Genomic DNA, 17,258 nt, shown 5'->3' with positions numbered 1-17,258 from the left:
ACATTATCCTTGTTCAAAATAAAACATCTCAGAGATCTCTTTTGGTTCACCTCTCCCTACTTAGCTTATGTTGATGGTAAATTTGAAAAGCTGTCAATTTGATAACCATATTGGTATATGTAAATGAAATTATGCCCTGAGTTTTAATCTTGTATTTTGTGATACTTAGAAAATGGCTCAAACTCTAAGCCCATAATTCTTTGAATCGTCTTGCCTTTGATTTTAGCATATAACCATGGCTGTCTGAGCTAGTTAGTTCAGAGGGGTTTTACAAGATGATAATGAGGCCAATGTTGCAGTTTCAATTAGCTTCACAGAAGAAAAACCCAGCTTCACAGCAGCAGACTGAACTGCTAACCCCTGCCACCACTCTCAGCCAATGGCCAAAAGGAACATGAGAACAGAGAATGTTGTCGACTCAGCACTCCCAGGACCATTTAGCCTGGACAAGCAAAGGTCACATCTCATTGACGATGATGGCCCATCCGTGTTATATTCCTACACCAATTCACTGCAGAAACACAAAATGAAGAGTACTCTGTAAATCAGAGCTGCCTTTATAGCCAATGTAGATCATTGAGGCAAAGACTTGTTTATTCTAATTTTTTTTTTGGAACAGTGAATAGGACAGCTGCAGTTTTGAAAGGTATTTAAGCAACTTTCATTTTTGTTTTCAAATTTGCAATTTTGACCATATATTTAAAGTTAAGTACATTTTATTCACTCATGAAATTATTTTCTAATCATTCACTTAGAGGGATGGGTCATTATAATCATATGTCTGCTACTATGTCAATATAATAGTTAAATCAGGCAATTTTTCCTTGGAATGAGAAGACTTTTATAAGCATTAAAATGGAAATGGAATTTTACTTGCATTTAATATTATGGGCAGAAGGGTATTAACAGGGATCCCTGGCAGCAATTTCCCTAATACTGATTTATGTGCTGTATAAAATGTAACATCCATGGAAACATGACCCTCAACTTCTGCCTTTTCTTGCAAAGATTGGACTTAATTCTCTTTTAAAATATTTGTATTGTTCCTGTTAAACTGCCTAGATAATAATGGATGCAGGTGAATGTTGCCCAGTTTGGTTTATGTACTCAGTTGCAGCATTAAGATACGTTTCTTTCCTTTTTCCTCTGGTCTTTGAATTCGGATCATACTCATCCACTCCCAGGTCACACTCTCCCAGTAGGGAGCTTCATGGAGCTTAATATCATTTATATAATGGTTTTCCTTTCTCACTGGTGCCTAAATTTTCCTTCTGACTTACCAAGAGATCCATAGGAATTTTCAACAATGTTGGTATTATATTCTGATGATGAATGGATATCCAATTTCAAGCTCTTCCATTCACAGTGCATTCATCAAAACACAATCAACTTAGTAGCCCATAGAGAAAATAGCTTTTAGAACCTGATATTTACTTCACCTCATCAAAGGTCTGCTAAACATATTGAGTCCTAAATGAATAGCAGTGGACAAGCCAAACAAATTGAGCCTTGAATGCAAGAATGTCTACAGATGTTTCCATGAATTGCTTTTTAATCAATGAAATCAGGAACATGTGTGGTTTTTTTTAAATTGATTCCTACAGTTGCAGCTGCATGAGGACCACATTTTCCCAACTGCCTCTCTCTGTTACCATTCAGAATCTCGTTTCAATATACATGATATTCTCTTCCTAAAAAGTCTGATATTTATCTAGCATTTCTATGTGTCAGGTACTATGCAAAGTGCTTTCATGGATTATTTAATTTAATTTTTTACACATACCAGATATTTTTATTATTCTCATTATACAACTAAGGGAACTGAGTGGTAAAGGTTAGTCAGCCCAGGATTATACAGCTAACAGTAACACGTGACAGAGCCAGATCCTGAGTTTGGTCTGCATGAATCCAGAGTCTATAGTCCTAACTGCTACAAGGAACTGCTTCCTGAAAGTCATTATCACAAAGATTTGTATTATTTTTTATTTCTAAGAATAATATGATTTTATTTCTGTTATCATATTTGATTTGAAACAACTAAATATGATACCCAAATATCTTTTGTGTCACCCAACCTGAATTCTTACAGAATGTATCCTGTCTGTGTTAATTTGACCTATAGTTGGGGCTTCATCCCTCTGGTATTCATGGGTCTTAAATTTGTAGCTAGAAACCTGTTCATATGTTGAGTAATTGTATTTCACGCCCTATGACATTTTGGCACTTAAAACATGTTCGACAATATTTTAAAGAATGCAATTTACACCACTTCCTTTAGAAGACTATAAATAAAATAATGATAGAAAGTGTCAAGCCATAATTACATCGAGAGTTTTAGTAACCTCATAAACCACAAGAATGAAATACCAAAAAAATTTTTTTTCAACCACCAGCATCAAAATCTCATTTGCTGATTCTATTTTTGCAGCATTGATGGAAGTAATCCAGTTAGGCTGACATTTTTATAGAGGATAGTTTGATGTTCAAATAAGCCGTGTTATTTCACCATCTTTATTTTCTTTATGGGAAGGGTTTTTTTCTTCTGTAATGATTTGAACTGTGCTATAAAGTAAATGAAAATGTGTCTTGTAGGTTGGATTATGGCTCCCAAAGACACATTTCAGTTGACATAAAGGTCTTTGCCATAACCACAGTTGATGTTTACAGATACACACCCCTTCTAATTTTTAATGTTGTTGTTGAATTTCTTAATGAATCTAATCACAGAAAATATGTCAAAAGGAAAGGGATGCTTGGTCTCAAACATATGCTTGGGTTTCTGTTAATCAGGAAACAAATGTCCAAATGCGTTTGCACACAATCTCACACACACTCAAGTTTGGAGCCAAGTGTGAACCCGGTGACACAGTGGCACTTAGAGCCAAATACTAAGCATATGTCAAAATTTGGTGTGATCACACAGCAGAATGGTACAATATTGTTTCGTTCAGCATGATGCAGAAAGAGAAGCCAAATAACAGAAAATCATAAAACAAATGTCATTTCCTTCCCAGAAGCATTATGTTTCAATAATTGAGAAAAAAATAAGACCAATTTGTTTCAATCTGACTTTCTTGTCACTGGTAAATTAATAGATACATTTCTACTCCATAAGAGAGAATAGGCCAATGAACCTTTAATGGTCAAGATGGGCTAGATAAAATTGCTGATATCTGATGTTTCTGTCCTATAGATCAAAATATATCTATCACTCAGCAAAAAAATAGTATCAACAAATTTATATAGTTCAGTTTGACAGAATAGCACTCATTGTATTCATTTTTATCCTCTTAGGATTTCATTCTCTCTGTATTTTTTTAAAGATGGCATATTTTAATCATGTAGAAAACTCATAGCTTTAGAGATGGGCCTTACTGATACAAATAACTTGCATATGGGTCAAATATTTTTGATATATTATTATCCATGAATTCCTTTATGAGAGCCAAGGATAGAATAGTTGTTCATCAGTAGCAAATTTCACCAAGAATGAGAATTAGAATTCTTTCAGGATCCTTTGATACCTTTGGCTAATGGGCAAACGATAACCTCAGGGAAAAGTGAATGGGCGCCAAATGCTAACTCCTTTAAGAAATCCTCCTATATCATGTTAGAAAGTCATAGCTAGATGGAATGGTTGATAGATTCACGGAATGGAAATGCCATTGGAATTATCCAGCCCAACAGTTCTCAACTGTCCAGTTAGAGGGTCCAGATCCACATGGATAGGTTGTTATGAGCAGTGAGGTATGTTGTATGTTTTTTTTTCTAATGTTCAAAGTACTGAGATTAGCAAATTATTCTTTTATAAATTAGAATGTATTTGAAATTACCCATCCAAAAATGCCACACTAATTTAATAGCATTTCAAATCAGAAAGAAAGAAGCGCAGTTTCAGCTAGTGGATCTAGTATTACATACCTGTCCCATGGAGATACCCACGGGAATGAATCTTGCATGAAAACAGAGGGGTGATGTTTCCTAGCAGAAAAAAAGCTCTTGATCTGAAGATCTAGGCACTTCCTCTAACTTTTCTACAATCAGCAGAGATTGCTGAAATCATAAGCCAAAAGTTGGTGGTGTACATGGAATCAGCAAAGGGCCATAATCTTTTTTTTTTATTTTTTATTGTTATGTTAATCCCCATACATTACATCATTAGTTTTAGATATAGTGTTCCATGATTCATTGTTTGTGCATAACACCCAGTGCTCCATGCAGAACGTGCCCTCCTCAATACCCATCACCAGGCTAACCCATCCTCCCACCCCCCTCCCCTCTAGAACCCTCAGTTTGTTTTTCAGAGTCCATCGTCTCTCATGGTTCGTCTACCCCTCCGATTTCCCCCCCTTCATTCTTCCCCTCCTGCTACATTCTTCTTCTTTTTTTTTTTTCTTTCTTAACATATATTGCATTATTTATTTCAGAGGTACAGATCTGAGATTCAACAGTCTTGCACAATTCACAGCGCTTACCAGAACACATACCCTCCCCAGTGTCCATCACCCAGTCACCCCATCCCTCCCACCCCACCCCCCACTCCCCACTCCAGCAACCCTCAGTTTGTTTCCTGAGATTAAGAATTCCTCATATCAGTGAGGTCATATGATACATGTCTTTCTCTGTTTGACTTATTTCGCTCAGCATAATACCCTCCAGTTCCATCCACGTCGTTACAAATAAAGGGCCATAATCTTGAAGGACATTTCTCTAGGGCCTGGTGAGGCCTGAGGAAATGCTTGTACCACCACTATGGAACACACTTTTTGTACCTCAATGTTTAGAACTCTTGGATTCTCTGTCTCCTCCCTGCCAACAGCACCTAGCTCCCACTGCCAAAGTTTGTTTTCTCTGAGCTCAGTTTATCTAAAGTGGCCATACACCAAGGGTTGACCTTTTCTTTCTACGGATGTGTTGATATCATGGATTAAACTCTGTAGTTGGTCTCAATCCATGGCTATTCTCATAGACCTAGAAGAAGTGTTAATTCAGTGCTTACAGGAGAACCTTATTCCTTTATCTACAAGTAGTTATTTGGAGGGGTGAAAGGCACCTCACAATTGCCCCCATTTAACAAGATATTTAAGATCTAAATCTGACTCTATTATTGTTATTGCTGTTTTTAACTGCGTGATTATGATAACCCTCTAGGTTATTTAGTGCAGGAAATTTGTACCATATCTCATTCTCATGATCTTCATTCTATGAACCCCTTTTTTTGACTTATAATTTGTATAAATTTATAATCTTAACAGCTGTAAACTATTATAGAAGTAGACCAAAGATGTGACTATTCCAATTCCTTTTACAGTACAGGGCAATCCCAGCAGAGATGACACCAAAACCTTATAAATCAACCTTATAGGTTGACAAACCCCAAGTAATATATGAGCAGATTCAATCTAGCAAGACATAAAAACAATAACAAACCATAACCAAACAGTTGGTTCTTAAGGACATAAGAAATTTTACTATTAGAGTAGTCTATTGTCATAATTCATCTTATTAATGGTTAAATGAGAAAAAATTTATCATTCTATGTTCAAAAAGAACTTGATTTAATATACACTGCGGATGAAAATTCTTAATGAAACATGAAGTCTATTTACTTAAAATGATAAAGATTTTTTATTTGAAACAAAGATTAAATTTTTCATTTGTAAAATTCAGTATGTATTTTCATTAAACTGAGAAACAAGAAGAGGATTACAAATTTATAGACAAGGAAAAAATTAGATAAGGTTATTAGAAAGGGGAAGTAAAAAAACCACCACTTGTCTACATTGAAAATTTAAGAGAACAAACTGAAAAAAAAAAAGCTATTAGAATGGTCAACATTTTAGTATTACAAAATTTTTCACTACACTTCTTACAAAAATAAATACATAAAAATAAAGTACTTATTGGCCCTAATCAATTAAATAATAAGCAGAAAAAACCCACACATCACAATAGCAACCCTAAAATAAAAATAACTAGGAATAAATATAAAAATAAGTGGATAAGACTACCAAAAAATGTATAAGATTACCTTGAAAAAAATATAAAATAATTTGGAAGAAGATGATATTTAACAGGGAAATATTCTGTACTTCTCAACAAAAAGAATCAATATTTTAGGCATTAAATTCTCCCCAATGTAATTCAACCACTGAGTGCATCTGAAATCAGAATCACCAAGGGATTCTTTTAATAATGTGACAAAATAATTTAAAAATTCATGCGAAGTAAATTGAAAAGCAAAAATAGCCAATAAGTTATTTAAAAATCAATGCTCCCAAAAGGTTAAGAACAATTATATTAAAAGAAAAGATTTGATCAAGTTTCAACATAAAATGTGATACTCTATGCAATGAAGAAAAATCACAAACAAAATGAAAAGACTATAAACATGATGGGAAAATATCTGTAAGACAAGATTTTTTTTTAAAGATTTTATTTATTTATTTGTCAGAGAGAGAGCACAAGCAGGGGGAGTGGCAGGCAGAGGCAGAGAGAGAAGCAGGTTCCCCTCCAAGCAGGGAGCCCGTTGTGGGACTCGATCCCAGGACCCTGGAGATCATGACCTGAGCCAAAGGCAGACACTTAACCAACTGAGCCACCCAGGCGTCCCAAGGGTTTTTTTGTTTTTTTGGTTTTTTTAAATATATAAAGCAGTCTTATAAATATGAAAGAAAGAAACAGTATTCCTATAGAATCCACAAGACCAAAGGCCAGCAAACCTTTTCTGTAAAGGACAAATAGTAAATACTTCTGGCTTTGCGGGCTGTGACCACAGTTCTGTTACAATTACTCAACTCTACCCCTGTAGCACAAAAGCAGCCATAGACCATGCATAAAGAAATAGGTATGACTGTATTCCAATAAAACTTTATTTACAAAAATAGAAAGTGAGACAAAGTTGGCCCACAGACCATAGTGTGCCAACTCCTGCAATAGACTTTCTAGGACTATATGCCAGGTCTACCTAGAAGGAAGATGGTATAAATAAAATGCTCAACAAATATATGTTGAAAGAACAAGTAAATAAATGAATACAAATAGGACAACCCACAAAAAAATTAACATCAACAGTAAAATATGTAAAATTGTTCAAACTCACATAATGAAACAGGGACAAATTAAAATCATGACATAACATCTTTTTACTCTCAAATTCACAAAGTTTGTTTCTTAAATGATAATTCCTAGGTTTGGTAAGGATATAGGCTCATGCATATCCATGCTGCTGGTAGGCTTTTTTACTCTTTTGTCTTTAGCTGTATACATAGGGAAAAGTGTAGAAAATAATATAAGAGGTTCTGTGTATCCTCTCCCTCCATTGGCAGTTTTCAAATTGTTTGAGTTCATTCTTAAAAATTATTGAGAACCCCAAAGAACTTTTGTCTGTTAATGTTTATATTTACATTAGAAATTAAAACATAAACATTTAAAATATTTGTAATTCATTTAAAATAGCAATATAAACTCTTTATATGTTAACATAAGTAATACTTTTGACTCCATTTTCTAAAGAAAAAGAAATTATTGAGAAGAGTGACATTGTTTTACACTTTTGCAAATCTCTTTAATGTCTTGCCTGAAAGAAGACAGCTGGATTCTCATACCTGCTTCTGAATTCATTCTGTTGTGCCATGCTTTTTGGTGAAGTATATGAAGAAAATCAATCTTCAAACAGTTATATAGTTGGAAAAGGGAAGAGTATCTTAATAGCCTTTTCTGATAACCAAAAATTCTGCTTTGATAGTACACCAAAATTCAACAAGTGGTAGTTTCTTTCTTTCTTTCTTTCTTTTTTTTTTTTTTTTTTTTAGATTTTATTTATTTGAGAGAGAGTGAGAGAGAACAAGCAGGGGAAGCAGCAGGCAGAGGGAGAGGGAGAAGCTGAGCAGGGAGCCCAACGTGGGGCTTGATCCCAGGAATCTGGGATCATGACCTGAGTCAAACCAACTGAGCCACCCAGGTACCCCATCAACTGGTAGTTTCTAAACAGGTAGTTGTAATGTGGAATCTAAAATCATATCACTGAACTTTCTGTGTTTCGTTACATTAAAATCTGTTCATTTATCTTACAATTTGAGTGGATATTTTACTCAGGCATGGTCTTGTAACATCATGCACTGACCATTTAGAAAAAATTGGTTCAATAAGTAATGCAAATCTTCCAGATGTAGATACATTTTGTCATACAATATTCAAGATTCTATTTACTACATTTCCACCTATCTCAGAAAAGTCTTTAGATATTAGGAAATTGTCAAGCCCTCTGTGGTGGATACAAGTTTACCAAAATACTAATTTTCATTTGAAAGCTTGAAATTTTATCACTGACAAAAACTGCTGTCTGTTGTTTCTTCATTCACTTTTGAGAAAAAGTCAGCCAAACACCCAAGTCTGAATAACCATAATTTGTCTCTTACTCATTCTTTTAAGAAAAAAAATGATGTTCTATGAAGAAAGCAGGTAGTTCAGTTCACAATTCAATCATCATACTTTCATATGCAACAGAAGTGCTATATTCATACTATTTTGTCACTCAGAATATTTTTTTTAAGTGTTCTAGTGTTGAGATTTAAGTAAAATCATTTTTATTATTCCTTAAAGACACTGTTGAATGAAACCGGCTTTTTTGGTTTTGGTCAGACTATAGTGAGCATGCCGTGAAAGGCACAGTGACTATTCATGTGACTGGTGCTGCTGCCTCGGTCCATGCTAAGTCGCCACAGGTTTACCCACCACTGATTTTGCACCATCAGTGCAAATGTCAACATGGTGGAAAAAACAAATAATTTTAAATTTTTACATAAATAATTCCATCCTGTATGTGTGCTTTATAATTTTAAAATTTTACATAAATAATTCCATCCTGTATGTGTGCTTTGACCAAGATTTTCGCATGTAACATTATGCCATTACTTCTTTGAGATAGATCGAGGTTGATACATATAGATCTAGTTCATATATTTTTTTGTTTTTTTTATGAGCTACCCAGGTGCCCCTCTAGTTCATATATTTTAACTGCTGTGTTATATTTATCCCTTTGTTCCTACATTGATGGATATTTAGGTTATTTCCAACTTTTTACTATTGTGAATATTTCCTTAATCAAGAGTCATCTAGGGGCACCTGGGTGGCTCAGTTGACTAAGCATCCAACTCTTGGTTTTGGTTCAGGTCATGATCTCAGGGTCATGAGATCAAGCCCCATATTGGGCTCCTCAGCAGGGAGTCTGCTTCCCCTCTCTAACCCTCTACCCCTCCCCCTACTCATGTGTGCACACTCTCTCTTTCTCTCCCAAATAAAAAAATCTTAAAAAAAAAAAAAAAGAGTCACTTTAGGTTGTATACCATGATGTGGACTTTCCAGGTCTAAAAGTATATATATATGTATATATATATATATATATATATACACACACACACACACACTCAGTTTTCCATATTTAGATTATGAAATTGCCTTTAACATGGCTTTACCAATTTGCAACCTAATATGGTTCTTTTTTTTTTTTAAAGATTTTATTTATTCATTTGAGACACAGAGATATATATAGAGAGAGAGCATGAGCAGTGGGAGAAGCAGAGGGAGAGGGAGAAGCAGACTCCCCACCGAGCCAGGAGCCCAATGTGGGGCTCAATCCCAGGATCCTGGGATCATGACCTGAGCTGAAGGCAGACGCTCAACCATCTGAGCCACCCAGGCGCCCCCAACCTAATATGGTTCTTAACGGGTACTCTCTTCTCTAGGTGCAGTTTGTCAATGTGTGTCAAGCATTCTAAGGAAAGACAATTTTTGAATCAGAAATTCCAAGAATTGACCATGAAGGTCATTTGGCCAGGAATGAGTACAAAGTTTTGGTTTTTTTTACAAAGTTGCTTATGATTATTTATAAAGCAGAAAATCTAGACAAAAGCTTCTAGATGTTTAATAATAGGTGACAAAAATATATTGTGGTATCTTTTCTTGGATATTATGTAACCATTTTATATCCTAATTTTATTTCATTGATACACGTTATTTTATCTAACTGTATTTATCAAAATGGTGATGGAAGTACAGGTAATTTTTTCTTCTTTGTGTGTGTGTGTGTTTTAAATTTTCTTGTTTTACTGAGAACATGTTATTACAGAAGGAAAGAAAGAGGGGAGGGAAGATAGACAAATGGATGAGAGCATATATTCTGAAACCTCATCCTAAACTAGGTGTCAAGTGAGGCCAAAAAAAGAAAACAACAGTACCCAAATTTGACACAGCATAGGAGTGGTTTTTAAAGCCTCCTGAAACCCCCAGAGACTTTGATTTGGTGGGACTGGGGATCAACAAGTCCCTGAAATGCATAAACCTCACACCTTAAGAAATACTAATTCAGAAACCGTAACTGATTCCATCAGACTTGCCTGCATTAATGAAAAATAAGGAGTCTTGTCCTTTTTAATATTTCGCAGGGAAAAGAGACAAGCAATGGCTGGGGGGAGTTCTGGTGGTGCCTCTCTTTCTGGAAGCTGGAAGCTGAAGGCAGGAGCCTCTGCAACCACATCCTGGGGCGGGAAGGAACTCTGTTTCCTGCAAACCTATCCCAGACTTTGCTTTCTTCTCCTTGGCATTGGCAGCCTGCCCTGAAGCAGACAAGGTCAAGTCTGCAGGTGGTGGCTCCAGGTGTTCCTCCTCAGTTCTCTCCCATCCCTCCTTCCCTGGCATTTGGGTCAACTTCCTCTGCAAATATGAGCATCAGAATCTTTGGGTGAGCTTGTTAAGACACATATTCCTGGCCCCCAACCCCAGAGCTTTGGATTCGTGGGTGGCATTTGTAATAAGCTTCCAGGTGATGAAGCTTCTGGCCCATGGACTGCACTGAAGTAGAGACAATAAATAGACTCACCAGAGAGAGCCAGCCTGAGACTCAGGGGCTGAGCAATAAAATGTTATCAGAGAGGGAGACAAGCCATAAGAGACTCTTAATCATAGGAAACAAACTGAGGGTTGCTGACGGGGAGTGGGGTGGGGGTACGGTGTAAGTGGGTGATGGACATTGAGGAGGGCACGTGATGTAATGAGCACTGGGTATTATATAAGACTGATGAATCTCTGACCTCTACCTCTGAAACCAATATTACATTATATGTTAATTAATTGGATTTAAATTTAAAAAATAAAATAAAATAAAGAAAAAAGAAAAAAAAGAAACCACTCAATATTTTCTGGAATGAGTAAAATAAAGAAAAAGGATAACACCAAGTTTCAATGAGAATGTTGAGGAATTTGAATTCTCATATATTGCTGATGAGAGGGTAAAGAGTACATTCATTCACTTTGGAAAACTGTTTTGTAGCTACTTATGAAAGTAAATATTTACCTACCGAAGGGGAAAAAAATATTATTCACTAGAATTCCCATCAGATGGTCATTTAGAAATGCAGATGTGGATGCAGTAGTAGTAACAGCATTACTAGTGGTAATAAGAATAGCAATAGTAATAATAGAGATAGCAATAATAGGAAGATTAATAATGAAATCACACAAATAAATAAGAACTGTTTTTCTCCCCATGTTTTGATGAAAGTCTTGAACATGGTGTTGCCAGACCAGAGACAAGATTTCAGATGCAAAAGTGTTATGAAATCATGTATTTAAAAAATGTCTCTTTAAACTGGATATGTTACATTTTTAGTGAATGGTCATTTAGAAATGCAGATGTGGATGCAGTAGTAGTAACAGCATTACTAGTGGTAATAAGAATAGCAATAGTAATAATAGAGATAGCAATAATAGGAAGATTAATAATGAAATCACACAAATAAATAAGAACTGTTTTTCTCCCCATGTTTTGATGAAAGTCTTGAACATGGTGTTGCCAGACCAGAGACAAGATTTCAGATGCAAAAGTGTTATGAAATCATGTATTTAAAAAATGTCTCTTTAAACTGGATATGTTACATTTTTAGTGAAAGCAAGGTCTTTAAAAACATGCCAGACCTTATGATCCAGAAAAAGCTGTTTCTTTTCCTCCTGCAGGGTATTATTTATCTTTGGTTAATAGATTCAGCCAAGCCATTTTTATAGTCTCACATGTTATCAAAAAGTGTTTTTATTTCTCAATCTAACTACTCCCTTTCTCAACCTATTGCATTAATTCTGCCTGTAGCAGCCAAGTATTAACTGAAGTCTAGATAAAAGAGATTTTTTCAAAACCCATTTGTGTTTTTCCTTTTTGTGTTAAATTATAAATACGGTAATTGGTGGTTAATGAGATGTAAGTGCTGTAGCCTCAGACTCTTTGGGTTACTCATGTCTCTGCACCATTTTCATGCGGCCCTCATTTTCCACACACCAGACCTATAATTATGCCAAAATTTATCCAAGCCAGAGAATATTTTGTTTTTCCCTGTTGCTACCTACAGACTGTAAAGTTATGGAAAGCATTGTATATGCAGAACTAATTTTAAACCCCACCCAGTAAAAATTCTGAGGGGCAAATCAATAAGATATAATTAAAGGGTTGTGCATCGTAGATTTCAGAGATCACCGAGGCATCTAGAAAGCATCTGATCCAGCTGTTTGGCTTTCGTATCAACCCCATTTTGCAGATGAATTAACCACATATGTGAAGCTGGGATTTGAACCGGAGATCTATCTGGCCCTAATCCCCGTGCCTTGTTGAGAGGGGTTGACAGGTGTCTTTTGCCTCTCGGAACAGTGGGGTTTTTATTGCATCATGCTGTTTGCCAGCCTACCTTGAACTCTTTCATCACCTGCTTGAATGTTTTTCATAAGCTTTTAAAGCTTCCTTTATATTTGATTTGTACAGTATCTTTTAACAACAGTGTCCTTGCACCAGACGTTTTGATGTACTAAATTTACACATACACCTGAGTGAGGAAGACACATGCATTTTGTATTGTACAAAAAAAAAAAAAAGCTCCAGTCTCATGTTTACGTTGAAAATGTCAGTCTCTGTTTCCACTCAAGTGCTAATCTTTCTAAAAATGTCCCTCACGTTGAAGGACATCCAAAAGGCAGTAACTTATTAGAACCTTGGGTTCAGATTACAAATGCGTTTGGCTAGCTCAGTGTTAAAGTTCAAATTATCTCAGAATTATTTTAAATATTTGTACAGGAACACTGATTAGTTTACTAACGCGTTGCCTCATAACCATCCAGTAATAACCACCTTGGTCTGTGATCGTTAACTCCAAGGGCTCAAGTGAGCTCGTGGCAAAGGTAATTTGCTTCAGTGTCTGAAGCTGTCATATGATTGATACCTTTTCCCTAGGACGTGGAAGAGTTGACTCAGAAAAGGAATTTGAAATGGATTTTTAGACCACATTTTATTATTTGCACAGAAGAGTTGAAAAGGAAGTTCTGATGAGGTAATGTCCTCCCCTCACTGCCCCCTTTTTTGTACTTAGTATTTCCTAATTATTTACATTTAAATTGAAGACCAGTAGCATGGTGCAGGGGAAAGACTGTCAGTGTGGGAGTCGGGCTACCTGGGATTTAGTGCTGGCTCTGTCATTCAACTCATGACCTTAGACAAGTCATTTAGTTTCTCTGGGTGTTGGTTTCCATAAATGAGAAAATGACACAGGATCATTCCTAAGCTGTAGAGTCTGTGTATATGTGTGTTCTGCCAAGAGAAGCTAAACTATCTAGAAAACAGCAGACCCAGGTATAGGTTAGGCAGACGCTGCCTCCCTATTTCTAACCTGTTGGCAGGGCTGACTGCGTGGACAGCAACCTGTGCTTGCCATCTTGACATTCTTCATAATTTTTGAACAAGGTCCCTGCGTTTTCATTTTGCTCAGCACCAAATTATGTAACAGGTCCCGCCTTTTGATGATACATTTCTTACCATTGTGTCGCTCGGCTGGAAAAATGAGTCATAACCTCAAATTGGTCGCTTTTGCCACCATTGTACCTTTTGGTTAGACTGAGGGGAGCAAAATTCAACAAAAATTTATGTGTGGAATTTTGTGGTTATTTTCAATGACCTGAGTTTTTGACTGTCTACATTTTCCTTTGTCAATGCCTCCTTGCCCTACCTCATCCCGAGGAGAGACATTATGCTCTTCTGGGTGGCTATGTGAATTTCTGGTTTCCTCTCTTCACTGGTAAACTGTGTATCCTACATGATTCCTATCTTGGAATCTTTGTAAAGTCATGTTCGATCCCATTTTTTGACACATAAGGGTTAATTCCTGGTATTTGTGCTAGGTATTTTCAGTCTCTCCATTCCACATCATTCTTGTCATCACCACATAATCAGTTATAGTAAAATATAGAGGATACTTGTGTCAATTTTGCTGTCAATCTTTATGCTTCTGGAGAAGTTACAATTACAATAGCTGATAGACTAGAGAGATGACTTCTGCTCCTCCAGCAGCTGCTTTGTTTTGACCAAATGAGCTCTCCTTCACCTTTGAAAGTAGAATAGCCACCCTAAATGATGAGACATCTATTCCATATAAAAGGAGACTTGCTGAATATGCTAAAATGCACATTCATGCAAGAACCAGCTTCATTGTGCACATTAACATTGATAAAAATTACTCTGTGATTGCAATAGACACATGCTTTCTTCATTTATTCATTATTGCATGCCAAAGGATGAAAGAGCAAAAGAGAGCAAGTGTTTCTGTGTACCCATTGATGGCTGGATGTGGTTTCATATTATGAGTCTACTTTCAGAAATGTAGAACAAATCCCTAAGCAATGAAATGACCAATTTACATATCACATCCAAGATAATAAATTGCTTCGATGGGCCATTCCCGAGTGTCTGATTTCAAAGCATCAAAAATGCCAAACCAATCCTCAAACACTATTTTTTTTCCTTTTACAAATCCAGTGTTCATCATCTCCCCAAATGCTGTTTTTTTGCCCTCAGTTAATAAATTCTACTATTTAAAACTTGATAGCAGCTTTTAATTATATTAACAGTATCTAAATGTTTTAAAATATTTAGTCTTTTTCCTTCATAAAACTGAAAGTGACTGTATGTTGAATACTTTTTTCCCCTGTTTTTTTTTAAGTTTTAATTTAAATTCCAGTTAGTTAACATATGGTATAATATTAGTTTCAGGTGTGTGATGTAGTGATTCCACACTTCATACAACACCTGGTACTCATCATGACCTATGTTGAATTCTAACTGCTGCCCTGACTCCTAACTTCTAAATTGGGGAACATGTCATTTTTATTTTTTGGATCATATAAACTAGTGTTTTGACTCATAGTTATGCTTAAGAATAGGAAAGAAACAATTGATAGATTTTTTTTAAGGGAGTGCTATTGGTCATTAGATCTGGCACTGATAACAAGAAAAACAGCAGTCCCAAGTTCTGTTTATAAGTTCTTTCTAGCCAATGGATTGGACTGTTCTAGCAATAAATTAATAGCTTTGAAACTGTGGGATTTTAGATGAAAAGAACCAAAGTGAAATTCCTCAAGTAATTAGGTAAATGGTTTAGTTCTATGCATTTTATTTCAAAACACCTTTTTGAACACTACTTTACAAAGATTCCAAAATAAGAGCCATAGAAGCCTAAATACACAGTTTACCTGTGAAGAAAAAGAACATCGGAATTTCAAGTGTCCATTGGGTAGAGTATAATGTCCCCCTTCAGTGACCTCCAGGAGAGGAGGCCACCCATTCGGTATCTTCTTATAAATGTTGGTCTCTTCTGGAGAGGGACCCTAAAGGTGCCAATTAGCATCATAGTGATAACTCCTGGCAAGTGTCTAAGATGACATGTGATCCAACAAGACACTAGGCAGAAACACCTATAAGGAGAAGTGAGTATTATGGCATTTTACCCCTCAGCAGGAAACTCAATGTTTGCACCTTTGGCTGCAACTTGGAATCACCTGGGCAGAGAAAGCAAAAAATACTGGGTCCTGCCCAGAGAGATTCTGATGTAATTGGTTTAGGGATTGGCCTGGGCATTGGGATTTTAGAAGTCGTCCCAGGTGGTTTTAAGGAGCAGCCAGGGCTAAGAACCAAGGTTTGAACTGAGGTTTTTTTTAAGATATTTAACAGCTTTATTGTATCCAATTCACCCATAAATTGTACAATTCAGTGGTTTTGAGTACATTCACAGAGTTGTGCCACCATCCCCACAGTCAATTTTACAACATTTCCACCACCCCAAAAAGAAATCCATTAGCAGACACTCCCCATTTCTCCACCACTCCCACCCCAGCCCTAGGCCACCACTAACCTACTTTCTGTCTCTATAGATTTGCCTAGTCTAGATATTTCATGAAAATGGATCATATAATCTATGGCCTTTTGTGAATGACTTCAGTCTCATGACGTTTTTAGGGCTCATACATATTATAGCGTATATCAGTACTTCATTCATTTTTATTGCCAAATAATATGCCATAGCATGGGTAATAAAATATTTTGTTTATCCAATCATCTGTTGGTGGATATTTGAGTTGTTCTAAATTTTGGCCATTATGAATAATGCTGCTACAGACATTTTGTACAAGATTTTGCATGCACCTATGTTTACATTTCTCTTGGGTATATATCTAGAAGTATTACTGGGTTTTATGGTAATTTTGTGCCTAACTTTCAAGGAACTGTTAGACTTTTCCAAAGTAGCTGTGCCATTTTCCCTTCCTCATCAGTGTCTGAGGGTTCCAGTTTCTCCACATCCTTGTCAACACTTGTTGTTATCTATCTTTTTGATGATAGCCTTTCTAGTGGGTGTAAAATGGTATCTCTGTGGTTTTGATTTGCATTTCCGTCATAGCTAAAGAAGTTGAGCATTTTTGCATGTGCTTATTGTCCATTTGTATATCCTCTTGGGAGAAATGTTTATTTAAATCCTTGCCCACTTTCTAATTCAGTTATTTGTTTTATTGTTATTGAGTTGTAAAAGTTTTTATATATACTAGATACAAGTTCTTTATAAAAAATATGATTTGCAAATATTTTCCTCCATTCTGTGGGTTGTCTTTTCACTTTCTTGAAGGTCTCCACTGAAGCAGAAAAGTTTTCAATTTTGATAAAGCCCAATTTATTGTTACTTTGTTGCTAGTGCTTTTGGCATTCTATCCAAAAAGGCTTTGCATAACCCAAGGTAATGAAAATTCTCTCCTACATTTTCTTCTAAGTATTTTACAGTTTTAGCTCTACATTTAGGTCTATAATCTGCTTTGAGTTAATTTTTCTGTACAGTGTGAGGAAAGGTCCAACTTTTTTCTTTTGTGTGTGGTTCTCCTAGAGCGAGTTTTTAAAATAATCTCTT

General features: G+C 35.9%; 1 protein-coding gene across 13 annotated transcripts in view; it reads left to right on the top strand.

The window, feature by feature from the left end:
• Positions 1 to 17,258, top strand: part of THRB (thyroid hormone receptor beta) — a 377,579-nt gene that overhangs the window by 86,997 nt on the left and 273,324 nt on the right. The window contains exon 1 of one of the 13 annotated variants that reach the window (XM_078072378.1): positions 13,326 to 13,367. The exons of the other annotated variants lie outside the window; for them this stretch is intronic. The gene's annotated coding sequence lies outside the window, so the exon portion shown is untranslated. Of the gene's footprint in view, positions 1 to 13,325; positions 13,368 to 17,258 lie in introns of those variants that run through there. 13 annotated transcript variants of the gene reach the window in all.

The sequence above is a fragment of the Halichoerus grypus genome, chromosome 1 (assembly GCF_964656455.1).
Source record: "Halichoerus grypus chromosome 1, mHalGry1.hap1.1, whole genome shotgun sequence".
NCBI classification, from domain to species: Eukaryota; Metazoa; Chordata; class Mammalia; order Carnivora; family Phocidae; genus Halichoerus; species Halichoerus grypus.
The sequence above is the reverse complement of the archived record's forward strand: the minus strand, read 5'-3'. Positions and strand labels throughout refer to the sequence as shown.